The 16,656-nt window shown below is 40.0% G+C and overlaps 1 pseudogene; it reads left to right on the top strand.

Annotated features, from left to right (window-relative positions):
- The first annotated feature begins 4,254 nt into the window (after nt 1-4,254).
- Nucleotides 4,255-6,024, top strand: LOC105611847 (T-complex protein 1 subunit zeta-like; annotated as a pseudogene).
- The last annotated feature ends 10,632 nt before the right edge of the window (nt 6,025-16,656 follow it).

Genomic DNA, 16,656 nt, shown 5'->3' with positions numbered 1-16,656 from the left:
GACTGCAACCATGAAATTAAAAGATGCTTGCTCCTTGGAAGAAAAGCTATGCCCAACCTAGACAGCATATTAAAAGGTAGAGACATTACTTTGCCAACAAAGGTCCATCTAGTCAAGGCTATGGTTTTTCCAGTAGTCATGTATGGATGTGAGAATTGGACTATAAAGAGAGCTGAGCACCAAAGAACTAATGCATTTGAACTGTGTTGTTGGAGAAGACCCTTGAGAGTCCCTTGGACTGCAAGGAGATCAAACCAGTCAATCCTAAAGGAAATCAGGTCCTGAATATTCATTGGGAGGACTGATGCTGAAGCTTAAACTCTAATGCTCTGGCCACCTGATGGGAAGAACTGACTCATTTGAAAAGACCCTTACGCTGGGAAAGTTTGAAGGCAAGAGGAGAAGGCAGAGGATGAGATGGTTGGATGTTATCACTGACTCAGTGGACATGAGCTTGGGTAAACTCCAGGAGTTGGTGAGGGACAGGGAGGCCTGGCATGCTGCAGTCCATGGGGTCACAAATAGTCTGACACGACTGAGCAACTGAACTGAAATCAATTGAAGGATGATAAAATCCTGTAACAATAGGAAAATGGTGGCTAGGAGGTTGGGAGGAGGTGAGCATCTACAGGTGAGATTTTCAGATTTGAGGGAAACAAATGTGGGATGAACAGCTGGTGAATGATGAAGCTTGTCAGTGAACACACAGCCATGAGTTCATGTGGAAGGACTTATGACCCTGAAAAGGATCAGGACTTGGGAATGGCAGATGCTATTGAAGGTAAAGAAAGGTTGTGGGACTAACAACAGAGAAATTAAATTCTGAGCACACCAAGTTGATCTCCATTAACAGAATGCCTGGCATCAAGGTATCTACCCACCACCACTGTCCCTGCCACCACGACCACTGGAACCAAAGCACTCTTCCCTAAAGAAGCTGAAGTAAGTGGTAGAAATTAGGGCTGATGGAGTAGCAGTTGCCAGTCCAAACCAGAAGCCTCTCTGCATGCTGCTGTTTAGGGGCATCAAACTCTGAGAGTCCCTTGCCTGCCAGCTCCCCCTGGGAGAACACTGCTTGTTGAGGATTCCTATCTTTAAATTCAAGCTCAGAGTAAATTTGTATGTTGCCTTTCTCATGAATATGATAAGGCAACTGAGAAACAGGGATTTGTAGAAAGCCTGCAAAATGAAAGAGAAAGAAATAAAGAAAAAACTTAACTTTAGAGAGAAATAAGAGAATTCAGGAAACTGAAGAGAATGAAAAATTCTCTAAATGGCATCCTTAGGTAGACTCGAGCATATTACATCCATGAAAAAGTAAAACAATATGAAAAAAGAACAAAGGGGAAAAAAGAGCTCCTGGAATTAGAAAAAAATTAATACTGAAATTAAAAAAACAAAAATTAAAATGTTTATAGGAAAGTATATGGCACCCCACTCCAGTACTCTTGCCTGGAAAATCCCATGGACGAAGGAGCCTGGTGGGCTGCAGTCCATGGGGTCGCTAAGAGTCGGACACAACTGAGTGACTTCACTCTCACTTTTCACTTTCACGCATTGGAGAAGGAAATGGCAACCCACTCCAGTGTTCTTGCCTGGGGAATCCCAGGGATGGGGGAGCCTGGTGGGCTGCCGTCTATGGGGTCCCACAGAGTCGGACACGACTGAAGTGACTTAGAATTAGAAGATAAATAAATTATTTCAAAAAATAAAGTCAAAACACTACAAGAAAGAAAATATGTGAAAAGAATTTTCTAAAAACAACCCATCTAGTAAATGTATTGTCTAAATAATGTTTCAAAGAGAAAGAAAAGTAAACTTAGTTAAGAAGACATATTATCAAAAAAATAACAAAAGGGACTTCCCTGTGGAGCAGTGGATAAGAATCTGCCTGCCAACTCAGGGGGCATGATTTCAGTCTCTGATCCAGGAAGATTCCACATGCCGTGCAGCAACGAAGCTCACGGGCCACAATTACTGAGCCCAAGTTCTAGAGCCCATAAGTCACAACACTGAAGTCTACGCACATAGAGCCTGTGCTCCGCAATGAGAGAAGCCATCACAGTGAGAAATCCGTGCACAGCAACAAAGAGCAGCCCCAGCGTGCCAAAGCCTGTGCACGGAAACGAAGACCCAGCACAGCCAAAAATAAAATAAATAAATAAATATTATTTTTTTTAAAGTAACAAAAGAACATTTCATATTGCAGCACATGGACTTTCAGATTGAAAGGGCTCAATAGCATTTATACAAAATGAAGGAAAAACACATAATCAGTGATATTCTTGTGAAATTTCAGAACATTGACCACAAAGAGAAATCTTTAAAGCTTCCAGAGAAAATACACATATATGCATATATATATATTTCATGTTCAAAATCAAGAGAATAACTTGCATCCAAATTTTCAATAGCCACCCCGAAGGCTAAACAACAACAAAACTAACCTTTGAAGCTGGAAATGTGATTTACAAGCCAGCCTATCAAATAAACATGGTGTCAGAATAAACTCTTTAGAGACTCAACCTCTCAAACTTTCTCAGGAGTTTTTGCAGATATTTATCAGCAAAATGGAGAAATGGACCAAGAAAAAAAGAAAAGCATGAGCTCAAGCAAATTGTGTATCCTTTTTTCCCCTTAGAGTTACAAAGGTTCTGTTTCAGGGAAGTAAAAATAACACAATTATATTTGTTAGAAGACTGCTTTAGTGATGGAGGTGTTGTTAAATCCCATAGATAAACTCTAAAACTCATAAATCAAGATATAGCAGTATATTATTTAAAGATACAGGAATAATTATCCAAAGAATAAAGGTGTTGAAAGCGGTCTCTAGGGAACTTCTGTGGTGGTCCAGTGGTTAAGACTTCATCTCCCAACACAGGGGGTGCAGGTTCAATCCCTGGTTAGGGGGCTAAGATCCCACATGCCTCATGGCCAAAACACTAAAACATAAAACAGAAGCAATATTGCAATAAATTCAATAAAGACTTTAAAAAATGATCCACATCCCAAAAGAAATCTTAAAAAAGAAAGAAAATTGGCTTTAAAAAAAGTGGTTTCTAGGAGAGGGACTTGGAAAAGCCGATGGCACCCCACTCCAGTACTCTTGCCTGGAGAATCCCATGGATGGAGGAGCCTGGAAGGCTGCAGTCCATGGGGTCACTAGGAGTCGGACACAGCTGAGCGACTTCACTTTCACTGTTCACTTTCATGCATTGGAGTAGGAGATGGCGACCCACCCCAGTGTTCTTGCCTGGAGAATCCCAGGGACGGGGGAGCCTGGTGGGCTGCAGTCTCTGGGGTCGCACAGAGTCGGACACGACTGAAGCGACTCAGCAGCAGCAGGAGAGGGGCTACAGAAGGATGAGTGATGGAGCTAGGGTTAATCCTCTTCATACTACGCTGTAACTGACATTGTTGGTTGGCTATCCCAAATATATTTGCTGCTTTTTCCTTCCTGAGACAACCCTGATTTCATTTGTACTCAGTTCTATCTAAACTCCAAGGATAATCACATTTCCTTTGCTGGGTATGTGCCCAGTGGAAAGGGAAAGGGAGGCTCCTCGGGGGCAGGAGGGGGCGTTTTTGAGAAAAGTGCCCCTCACTCCTTAGAGGGAACTATAAGAACATATGCTATATTCTCTTCCTGATGATGTTGCCTTATCTGGGTGAGACACTTAGGGCCGGTGAAGCCTTAAGTGAGGTGAATCTGAGTATGAGATGAATTGGAAAGAACACAGGTTCTTCATGACACCTGTGAGCAACTGGATTAACCCTGAAGACTAACTTCCTTTGACACATTGTAATGTCAGCTAATACTCACCTTATTTTTTCGTCAGTTGATTCAAGGCTTTTGTTACTTGCAGTCAAAACTATCCAAACTGATATATAAAGCCCTCCTGTATTATTTGATTTTTAAAGCATATTCATGTGTTACATTCACTAGAAATACTTAAGAAAAAGAAGTGTATGTACACATTACAAATTTTACTCTAAACACAAAAAGTCCTCCTTCTACATTTCGCAGTTTAAAAACATGTGCTTAAAAAAATTATCCAGTTGCAATATCAGTCAGTGCAAAAGTATAAATAAAATGCCCACTGGTCATTAACCATTAGCACTGTGCATCTTCTCAAACTCTAGTATGTGTAGTTTTTATCGTGATTATATATTTTACCAAAAAAAAAATCAGGTTCCAGAAGGCCCGGATAGCGCCCCCCAGCCACGCTGAACCGGCTCATGGCTTTTCGCCACGCCGCGTCCCCTTATCTTCCTCTGCTGGGTCAGCTATGGCGGCCGTGAAGACCCTGAACCCCAAGGCCGAGGTGGCCCGAGCCCAGGCGGCATTGGCGGTCAACATCAGCGCGGCCCGGGGGCTGCAGGACGTGCTGAGAACCAACTTGGGGCCTAAGGGCACCATGAAGATGCTTGTTTCTGGTGCTGGAGACATCAAACTCACTAAAGATGGAAATGTGCTGCTTCATGAAATGCAAATTCAGCACCCAACAGCCTCCTTAATAGCCAAAGTAGCAACAGCCCAGGATGACATAACTGGTGATGGTACCACTTCCAACGTCCTCATCATTGGAGAGCTGCTAAAGCAGGAGGATCTCTGCATTTCTGAAAGTCTTCATCCCAGAATAATCACAGAAGGATTTGAAGCTGCAAAGGAAAAGGCACTTCAGTTTTTGGAACAAGTCAAAGAAAGCAAAGAGATGGACAGGGAAACACTTATAGACGTGGCCAGAACATCTCTACGAACTAAAGTTCATGCTGAACTTGCTGATGTCTTAACAGAGGCCGTAGTGGACTCCATTTTGGCCATTAAAAAACAAGATGAACCTATTGACCTCTTCATGGTTGAGATCATGGAGATGAAACATAAATCTGAAACAGATACAAGCTTAATCAGAGGCCTTGTTTTGGACCATGGGGCACGGCATCCTGATATGAAGAAGAGAGTAGAAGATGCATACATCCTCACATGCAACGTGTCATTAGAATATGAAAAAACAGAAGTGAATTCTGGCTTTTTTTACAAGAGTGCAGAGGAGAGAGAGAAGTTAGTGAAAGCTGAAAGAAAATTCATTGAGGACAGAGTTAAAAAAATAATCGACCTGAAAAAGAAAGTCTGTGGTGATTCAGATAAAGGATTTGTTGTTATTAATCAAAAGGGAATTGATCCCTTTTCCTTAGACGCTCTTGCCAAAGAAGGCATTATAGCTCTGCGCAGAGCTAAAAGGAGAAACATGGAAAGGCTGACTCTTGCTTGTGGTGGGATAGCCCTAAATTCTCTTGATGACCTGAATCCTGATTGTTTGGGACATGCAGGACTTATCTATGAATATACATTGGGAGAAGAGAAGTTCACCTTTATTGAGAAATGTAACAATCCTCGCTCTGTCACGTTATTGATCAAAGGACCGAATAAGCACACACTTACTCAAATCAAAGATGCAATAAGAGATGGCTTGAGGGCGGTTAAAAATGCTATTGATGATGGCTGTGTAGTCCCAGGTGCTGGTGCAGTGGAAGTGGCGATGGCAGAAGCCCTGGTTAAATACAAGCCCAGTGTAAAGGGCAGGGCCCAGCTTGGAGTTCAAGCATTTGCTGATGCGTTGCTCATTATTCCCAAGGTTCTTGCTCAGAATCCTGGTTTTGACCTTCAGGAAACACTAGTTAAAGTTCAAGCAGAACATTCAGAATCCGGTTAGCTTGTGGGTGTGGACTTGAACACTGGTGAACCAATGGTAGCAGCAGAAGCAGGCATATGGGATAACTATTGTGTAAAGAAACAGCTTCTTCACTCCTGCACTGTGATTGCCACCAACATTCTCCTGGTTGATGAGATCATGAGAGCTGGAATGTCTTCTCTAAAAGGTTGAATTGAAGCTTCCCTTGTATCTGAATCCTGAAGACTACAGAGTGATCCTAATAATACAGCTATGGAATTTTGGTCCAAGCTTCAAATGATCTTCAAAGGATTTCCTTTTCCCATATTAAAAAAGAGAACACTGGCACCTATTCAGATTCTGAAGTTCTGAAATTATAATTACAGTATTTTTTAAATTGCACTGCAGTGTCCACAGACAGCAGGTCATACTTACGCAGTAAACAGGACATTTTGCTTTACCCTCAGTGATATAAAAATATTAGATAAGCATATGTTATCTACCTTGTTATTAAATAATCATTGAGAAACATTTTAATAGTAATAATTTCTTCTAATGGATGTATTTTATTTCCAATAGTTCCCTGTCACTAAGCATAAGACTTAAATAACATAAAGTTTTGAAGCAAAAAAAAAAAAAAATCATACTGTATATATGTCTTCACAGCTTGCTTTTTCACACACACTGTCATAGATATACTTCCTTGTTAATACACTTAGTTTTTTTTTATGACTGTAGATTTCTTCAGATGGACAAGCCACAATTTATTTAACCTGCACCTTATTAATTGATATTTAGATTGCTTTCAATTTTTCCCTAATGCAACAAATGCTGCCAGAAACATTCAGACATGTGCTTCTTTGTACCAGTATTTTTCTAAGATAAACTCCAAATTGTGAAATTGCTGGTTCAAAGAACACATGTGTTTTAAATTTTACTAGATGAGAAATTGAAAACGCCCTTCCCTCAAATGGGCTGTACTATTCTACACTCCCACTAAAAATATCTGAGGTCATTTCCCCACATTTTTACCAACCACTGATATTAGTAACCTTTAAAAATTATGTTTCATGAAACAGGCAAACATGATAGTTCACTATTGTTTTAATCTGACTTTCTGATAACTTAGTGGAGCTGATCTTCATGTGTTTATTAGCCATGTGTATTTTTATTCATAATTTACATTATTATTATCATCCTACTTAGCTGTTTGTGTTTTTCTTGTGATTTTGCGTTCTTTGTCTCTTAGAAATATTTCCCTGATTATATATGATGCAAGTATTTTTTCCCAAACTGTCATTTGTTGTCATTTAAGTTTCTTATTCATAAATGTCCCAATGTTACCATCCAGGGCATTAAAGACTTGGGTAAGATCATGTATTTGTTTGAGCTTCTTTTTGTCTAGATTAAAAGTAAAACAGTACCAAACTACTGAGTAAACTCTTATTGAATGGCCATTGGGCCAGATAATCACAGACGACACTAAGGTAGAAAGACAACCTTTAACTACGAAGATCATCCAGTACAAGGAGCAGATAGACCTATTAATAAGCAATTCTACTATAATAGGTTTTTTAAAAAATATTTGTTGGATACAGGGGAAAAAGAATATTTAAAACTAACTATGGACTCTTGCCTGGAAAATCCCATGGACAGAGGAATCTGATAGGCTGCAGTCCATGGGGTCACTAGGAGTCGGACACGACTGAGCGACTTCACATTCACTTTTCACTTTTCACTTTCATGCATTGGAGAAGGAAATGGCAACCCACTCCAGTGTTCTTGCCTGGAGAATCTCAGGGAGGGGGGAGCCTGGTGGGCTACTGTTTATGGGGTCGCACAGAGTCGGACATGACTGAAGCGACTTAGCAGCAGCAGCAGCATGGACTATCAGAGAACTCAGAGTTAGTTTGTTATTTCTATGAATTCTTTTTTTACACACATCAGTTGGCCTTGACAGTTGAATTCTTATTATATACTAAAGTGAAAGAAAGTGAAATCACTCAGTTGTGTCTGACTCTTTGTGACCCCGTGAACTGTAGCCTACCAGGCTACTCCATCCATGGAGTTTTCCAGGCAAGAGTACTGGAGTGGGTTGCCATTTCCTTCTCCAGGGGATCTTCTGGACCCAGGGATCGAACCCGGGTCTCCCACATTGCAGGCAGATGCTTTACCATCTGAGCCACCAGGGAAGCCTCATTATATATACTAATAGTATATGAATTAACTATAATTTTCAACTTTTTAGTAGACTTTACATTTTTATTTTCAAAAATTTTAATAAGTAAATTATTCAAAATTTGTGTGTCTTATCAGCATTAAGCCATTTGAGTATTTTTAAAGAACAATTCAAGAATGAGTCATATGAAGATGAAACATAAAACTACTTCCTTTTTTAAGTATTCATTCTAATATTTTGAGTCCTATTTTTAATAATCTGAAATCCTTCATATTTATAGACATATGAACCATCTAGCATTAATTTCCAGGAACAATTTTTAAACACATGTTAAAGGAAAATTAACACTTTCTCCCCACACCCTCCACCCAAACATTCCCACTTTTAATGGAGGAAACATGTTAGAACACTTCTTTTCAGTCTTTGAAAACTTCTTTTGATAACACCCAGTCCCCCACAATCCCCTTCGACTTTGCATCAGCTATCCCACGACAAAACTCAAGATAAAATGATTAATGCAACTGCTCATAACATCTCAATACCTCTTTCATCAGTTTGAGTGTTAAGTACATTGAAAAGAACCAACAAGGAACCATGAGGTATTGAAATACTTTTCACATGCCAATTCATAGCCCAGTTCGGTGACCTTTACAGCATTTCTGATCCTTCTCCATTCCATCTCCTACTCAGTTCAGTCCTTCTTCAATATTCATCTGAAAACCGTAACTTTAAACATAATCTTCAATGTATCTCTGGTACTCCACCCTAAGAAAGGGCATAACCTCTGAATACTTTGAATTTTTTTAATAATAACAACAAAAAGTCAAGGTATCTTGGCTCTACCTATAGTTCTAAGCAATCAGAGATTTGTTTCCAAACAGCTCCGGGGAATTTTACCATATGACTCCTATTAATGGAAATTGCTGAGCTAATCTCTCCGTGTGACATTACAAATATTAACTTCCCGTCCAACTTTGTTTGAAGCTTTTCTGTTTTTCTTTTGCTGTTAGAACAAGAACTGTAAATCTGGAAAGGATTTTTAAGATCAATCAAGTCAGTCTTCTAATTTTACAGATGAAGAAATAGGTTTCAGAAGTTGTTACTGACCATTAAATGACTGTGTGAATTTGAGCAATTTGATTCACTGACTTAAAAAACTGGCTTGGAATTTAGGAAATATGCTTTTAGGCATTATCTACATAAAAGGCAAGGAAAAGTGAGGGAAATTGAAGTATAACCCAGGTTATCTGAATTCAGTGTTGCAAGGTTTTCTTTTATCCTACAAACATTATTATTAATGGTGGTGTCAATATTTGGAAGTTGTTCATTTAAAAGATTATACTGTAGAGAATATGTTAAAGGTCACCAGATCAGCCAGCTAAAGGGTCGTCATTATTAATAGGGGCTAATATGGCAGGGTAATTTCTCCAGAGTATATTTTTGCTACAGCTCCTTGAATTAAAAACCCTGACAGATGCAGCGGCAGCATAAAAATTAGATTTTAATAAGCTTTGGTGATTGGGTTTTCACTGTACAGATCAATGTAAAGCCCTCTTGGATTTTCAGTGAAGTTAAACAGTGAATAGCTTTTGAATGAGTGATGAACAAGTCACAAGATAGGGCAAAAAGCCCTGCTTGTATTTGGCATGCCAAAAATTCTTTCTCAACAACTCTGCACTCCTTACATTTGCAAAAGTTGAAATTCTTCCACATTTGTAGGTTTGTTCCATTTCTTTAGATCAAATGAAATGTCTGCTTTTTTTTTATGGTATCCTGTTTTGACTTTTTTACTTTAGTTTTTTGGAGTAGAAGAAATAAGCTTTTTTCTTTTTTACCTTCTGGTGTTTTTTTTCACAATAAAATATTTTAACATATTACTAGGTTTACACAGGGCATATGGTGTACTTTATAAGCTACTATTATCCTTTCACATATCTCCTCAGGTGGAGAAAAAATATTTGGCATTCATTCATGTATGATTCATGATCTTCTGACTTTGTATTTGTGGTGGCCATAGTGACCCAGGGCTTAAAAAAGCACATACTATTTCAAGGCAAATCTGACTTTTATCTTTGTTTCTTAAGCTATTCCAATTAAGGTAGAATACTGTGAAAAACAACAGTTCATACAGTTTGTTTTTCCTTGCTAAGTTGCTTTGGTCATGTTTGACTCTTTGTGACCCTAAGGACTTGTAGCCCTCCAGGCTCCTCTGTCCATGAGATTCTCCAGGCAAGAATACTGGAGTGGGTTGCCATGCCCTCTTCTAGGAGATATTCCTGACCCAGCGATCAAACTGGCATCTCCTATGTCTCCTGCATTACAGGCAGGATCTTTACCACTAGCACCACCTGGGAAGCCCATTTGTTTTTCTTTAGGGAGGGGCAAATGTATGGCCAATTGAAAGAAAGCCAATAGCTACTGATGATATAATTTCAAAACTAAAATTTTCTAGAAAAGAAATCCTTGCTCATGTATATATTTCTACCTGGAAAACTGTTGTTGTTTTTTTTTTAACAAAAAAAGGTGTTTGTTGTTTTTTTTTTCTTGAGAAATGAGTGACCACTTAAAGCCACAAATACCACAGTTTCACATGTGGGAGGATCTTTTTTGTTTGTTTGTTTGTTTTTAAAATCTTAATTTCTCTCACTGCATAGAGAAGAGATGACTTTCATTTCACCATATACTGGGTTTTATGGTGAAAGATGACTTAATAATTGCAGCCTAACTATTCATGTTATTTCTACTTTGTACTTCCTAAGGAACGGCTCATTACATGACATCAAAGCCAAATCCTGCAATTAGAAAAAAGTTTGTGTTATGTAGATTTTAAAAAGAGAAAACAACAAAACCACCCCAAATTCTTGAAACAACTAAAGAGAAAACTCAGCAAGAAAACAAGTCTTGGCATTTACTCACCTCTTTTAACCTGTGCTGTTTCATAAAATAAAACAGGTTGGAGGAATTGTTGTGAACAAAGGGTCTTAATTGCAAAAAAAATTTTAGGAATGTTTGAAAGGAAATGACAGAGTGCATTCATTGAGCCTGGACCAAGCATGCTTGTCTCATGTTTTTCAGTAGTGCTCTGCCTAAATATTCATTTAGAATTTGAATTTAGGAATAACACTATGACATTCTTCCACTTATGTTATATAGAGCAGAGTTGTGAACTCAGGACAACCAACCAACCAAATAAAAGCATATTTGGAAACACAAGCTGTAAGACACAGCTCATGCACAGAAATCTCATTCCTGGATTCTTGTACGCTTGGAGGGAAGAATCAACACACCAACGCTGGAGCCCCTGTACTCTCAGGGATGAGCTTGGCTTCCGGAAGTGCCTTTTGCAAAACTACAAAGAATTGTGGAGGCAAATGCATTGATGACAGGTGGGCTCTTCCCCACTAAGTGGGATGGATGGAGGGAGTTGGGACAATAGCTTGTAGTACTTGAGTATAGTGATTTTTTTCTTATAAAGATGGAAGCCATTTTTAAGTATGTTTGATTTATGGCCAAGAATTCTTTTTCTCCATGCCATATTGGCAGTTTTGTATGTAATTAAAAGTTTCCCTCCTGGGAAACTTTTCCCTTCTGGAACACATTGGGCTGAATTCTGTTTTACCAAAGTAGTAGATATGGCATGGATCATTTAGGTTTAAAGCACATCAAAAATATGGAAAATTGAGATGTTTTCTCTCTTGATTTAATACAGTAAAAACCTCTGTCCATCTACTACGGTTTGCAGGCATTCAATATAATACTGGTATGAACAACTTAGAGAATTCTTAGCTTCATCTACACCTCAGTCTTGTCAGAATGACATGGGTGTGTGAGTTTAGTTGGCTTTAACTGGATATGAACCTAAGCACATATTAGACATGCAAATTGAGTCTCCTTTTTTAACCATAAATGGCATGAACATAAATTCCAAAGCTGATTCCACAGTAGATGACGTGAGATAACAATATTACTTCCTTTTGTGGACCTGTTTCTCCTGCCATGAGACATAAAACTTCTTTACCTCTCTGGAGGCTTGTCCGTGCAAGCCCATAAACATTTACCTTTATAAACTTATAATTAAAAGAATATACCCTAATCCTTTAGCAAGTAATTATATTGAGTGTTATTCACCCTTCATGAGAAATCCCTTAAAGATCTAAAGGGTGACAGCCTCATCAAGTTCTTATTGCCTCCCTTGATGCATTTCCATTTTTGGAAGTCTCCTCTCACTTTCTGCTTGACATACAGGAACAAAAAAAAAAAAAAAGGAATTCAAAGGAAAGTACCTTGCAAGAAGAACTTCATTAAATCATTATCAAATTGGAAAATTATATACCCAAATATCCCACACATGTATAATAAGATGACAGATACATGTGTTTGCATGTTTGGATGAGATACACAGTCTTGGCAACTATAAATATGCATAATTTTCTCATACAACATAATTAGAGAAAATTACATATCTAGCCAATTAGTCTTCAGAACAATTTTCTTCATATTTTCTTTCTCCTGAGCTAAAATGTTCTTGATAACCTGCTGCTACCTTCCTTTTCTGGAGTCTAACCCTCACATGCCCCCCCTTTTCCGCTCTCCTCTACCTTCCTTCACATTGTATGCCTTGCTTGCAGGGCCGCCTCTTTCCTCCTCCTCCTCTGGTTTTGTTCATTTTCCCAGCCCCTTCCAAGTCTCAGATACTGGGCAAGACTCCAGCTGTTTGTGGGTGGACAAAACAATTACATAGAAACTCTGATAGAAACACAGAAGACTCCCTGTCTGATGTCATGGATGGCCCCAGACCTCCAGCTGTTCTCTGCATCTGTTTGTCCCTCAGTCACAAAGAAGAGAAGATGTCATCACTCTAGGCCAGAATTTTGTTACCAAGAAGTCCTTCCATTCCAGCCCACTGGCTTAAAGGAAGCCCAGTGTAGCCAAAGCACGTCCTTCAGAGTATCTCCCTATCTCCTGAGAAGGCAGAAGCTTGCAGGTTTTGGAGAGCCAGCATTTAAGGCTAAGCTTTTCATGCACATCAGTCCCAAGAGTGGAGCGACAGTGGGATGCCCAGCCATGTTCCGACAAGCCTTAGCTATCGTGCAGGCCCTGGAAAACCCCCATTTGCAAGTTAAAGGTACACTCCTGGTTTGAGCTCCTTGTGTTAAACAGCAAATTCCCTCTGGCAATCTGTTTTACATACGGTAATATATATGATTCAATGCTACTCTCTCAATTTGTCTCACCCTCTCCTTCTACCAGTGTCCACAAGTCTCTGTTACAATCTAGAGGGGTGGGATAGGGTGGGAGGTGGAAGGGAGGTACCAGAGGGACGGGACATATGTAACTTATGCAGAGATGGTATGAACCTAACAGAAGCAGAAGATATTAAGAAGAGGTGGCAAGAATACACAGAAGAACTCTACAAAAAAGATCTTCATGACCCAGATAATCATGGTGGTGTGATCACTCACCTAGAGCCAGATATCCTGGAATGTGAAGTCAAGTGGGCCTTAGGAAGCATCACTATGAACAAAGCTAGTGGAGGTGATGGAATTCTAGTTGAGCTATTTCAAATCTTAAAAGATGATGTTATGAAAATGCTGCACTCAATATGCTAGCAAATTTGGAAAACTCAGCAGTGGCCACAGGACCGGAAAAGGTCAGTTTTCATTCCAGTCCCAGAGAAAGGAAATGCCAAAGAATGCTCAAACTACTGCACAATTGCACTCGTCTCACACACTAGTAAAGTAATGCTCAAAATTCTCCAAGCCAGCCTTCAGCAATATGTGAACTGTGAACTTCCAGGTGTTCAAGCTGGTTTTAGAAAAGGCAGAGGACCCAGAGATCAAATTGCCAACATCCACTGGATCATACAAAAAGCAAGAGAATTCCAGAAAAATATCTATTTCTGCTTTAAAAGAGATGGGAATACCAGACCACCTGACCTGCCTCTTGAGAAACCTATATGCAGGTCAGGAAGCAACAGTTAGACCTGGACATGGAACATCAGACTGGTTCCAAATAGGAAAAGGTGTACTTCAAGGCTGTATATTGTCACCCTGCTTATTTAACTTATAAGCAGAGTACATCATGAGAAACACTGGGCTGGATGAAGCTCAAGCTGGAATCAAGAGTGCCGGGAGAAATATCAATAACCTCAGATATGCAGATGACACCACCCTTATGACAGAAAGTGAGGAAGAACTAAAAAGCCTCTTGATGAAAGTGAATGAGGAGGGTGAAAAAGTTGGCTTAAAACTCAACATTCAGAAAACTAAGATCATGGCCTCTGGTCCCATCACTTCATGGCAAATAGATGGGGAAACAGTGTCAGACTTTATTTTGGGGGGCTCCAAAATCACTGCAGATGGTGATTGCAGCCATGGTATTAAAAGACGCTTACTCCTTGAAAGGAAAGTTATGACCAACCTAGACAGCATATTAAAAAGCAGAGACATAGTTTTGTCAACAAAGGTCTGGTTAGTCAAAGCTGCTATGGTTTTTCCAGTAGTCGTGTATGGATGTGAGAGTTGGACTGTGAAGAAGGCTGAGCACCGAAGAATTGATGCTTTTGAACTGTGGTGTTGGAGAAGACTCTTGAGAGTCCCTTGGACAGCAAGGAGATCCAACCAGTCTATCCTAAAGGAAATCAGTCCTGAATATTCATTGGAAGGACTGATGCTGAAGCTGAAACTCCAATACTTTGGTCACCAGATGTGAAGAAAAGACCCTGATTCTGGGAAAGATTGAAGGCAGGAGGAGAAGGGGATGACACAGGATGAGATGGCTGGATGGCATCACTGACTCAGTGGGCATGAGTTTGTGTAAACTCTGGGAGTTGGTGATGGACAGGGAAGCCTAATGTGCTGCAGTTCATGGGGTCGCAAAGAGTCGGACATGACCGAGTGACTGAACTGAACTCAACTGATGGCTGATTCATGTTGGTATTTGGCAGAAACCAATACAATATTGCAAAACAATTATCCTCCAATTAAAAATAAGTCTAAAAAGAAAAAAAAGAAAGAGAAAGGTATACTCTTCAGTGGGAGAGCCTGCTTCTGCCCCAACAGCCACTCAGCAAGCTCTCTCTGCAGCTTGGCAAGATCTAGGAATGTCATATTTTGCCATCAACTCTCTGAAAACCTACATCAGCCTTGTCAGAGCGCAAAGTATTCAGACAGCTCTGCCTTGTCAAGGTAGAGATTTCTCACAGATTTCCTTCACTCTCTCTCCATTTTCCCTGTGAACACACAGAGACAAGGTTGAGGCTCCTATGCCCCCATGACAATGTTTCAACCTTTTTCTATAAGTCATCGGTCTTCTTTTTTTTTTTAAATTTTAAGTCATTGGTCTTTGAAGCATGTTTCAAAGCAGACTTTGAAGCCATGCTTCTCCCAATAAATTAGTAAGTGAATAAAATATCCCCCATGGCAATTTAATACCATAGTGAAAGTCACTTGGTCATCTCTCTTTGCGATCCTATGGCCTATATAGTCCATGGAATTCTCCAGGCCAGAATACTGGAGTGGGTAGCTTTTCCCTTCTCCAGGGAATCTTCCCAACCCAGGGATTGAACCCAGGTCTCCCGCATTACAGGCGGATTCTCTACCAGCTGAGCCACCATAGATTTACCAGATAGCTGTTTATGTACTGTATCTATCTCCGTGTTTAATATGTCACACAAGTTAGAGGCTTTCACTCCCCAAGAGCCAGTCTTTACCATTTGGAGGTGATACTGTCCCCATCAAAAGGTGCCCTATCACTAGTACCTCTTTAGCCTTTAGGTTATCTGTTACACCTGTGATGGTCTCCCACACACAACCTGCCACGGCATTCTCTCAGCTGGAGTTTCATGTGCATCCTGCCAACACTAAGAAGCACCAAGAATTTACACAGAGTTGGCTGGGCCAGAGGCTGAACCTTCATGAAGAAGGAAGTGGTCCAAAAATAAAAGGCAGGTAGCATTCCTGTGGAGTTAACCACTGTCCCAGCCAGAAAGCATTTCCCCAATCTCTGGCTGATTGTTTCCTGGTTCTTTTTTCTTCATACTCAGGGATACAGAGCTGGTGCATGGGAAATACACTGTTTATGAAATATTCCTAATGGAATAAGGATTAACACTGGAGCGGGGCTGGCCTGCATGCCTTGCAGAGGAATGCTGGCTGGGGGTGGGGTGGGAGGTTGAGAAAAGAAATGGTGCAGGGCAGCCCTACTGAAGATTAAAGAGATGATAGCTTTAGCACAGTGGTCCATCTGAAGCCCTAGGATTCAGCCTCCTCTTAAACCTCCACCCTGTACTCATTCTGTACAATGATTCTTGTATTCAAGACACAGCATGGTCAGGGCCACACTTTAGGAAGCTCAATTACTACTCTTTAGAAATACATTTCATGACTTTCAATTATCCGCTGATCAAAATGCATTATTAAACTAGCCTTTCAGACCCTCGGTGGAATTTATCTGCTACTTTTCTCTGACCTGCCGTCTATATCCTCTGAAACACCAGCTCTAGACTCATTACGACCCAAATACCCACTTACATGCCTTTACTGGTGCTCTGATCTCTTCATAATCAGCTCCCCTTCACTTGCCACCTATTCAAATCCTGCCCTTCCTACATTTTCAAGGTCAGCTTCTAGAAGACAATTTCTGTTTTGTTTTTTTTTCCCAATAGATATTAATTGCTTCTTTAAACTCTTATTTAATTTCCCTGTGCAATCACCAAAGAGGAAATTAAATGACAATAAAGGGTAGAATAAACTGTTTTGCTTCTCTGTTAACCTGTATTGTCCACGGGGAACAAGGCTTCAGGTA

Source organism: Ovis aries, chromosome 2 (genome assembly GCF_016772045.2).
Source record: "Ovis aries strain OAR_USU_Benz2616 breed Rambouillet chromosome 2, ARS-UI_Ramb_v3.0, whole genome shotgun sequence".
Lineage (NCBI taxonomy): Eukaryota > Metazoa > Chordata > Mammalia > Artiodactyla > Bovidae > Ovis > Ovis aries.
Note: the sequence above shows the minus strand (reverse complement) of the source record. Positions and strands in the feature narration are given on the sequence as shown.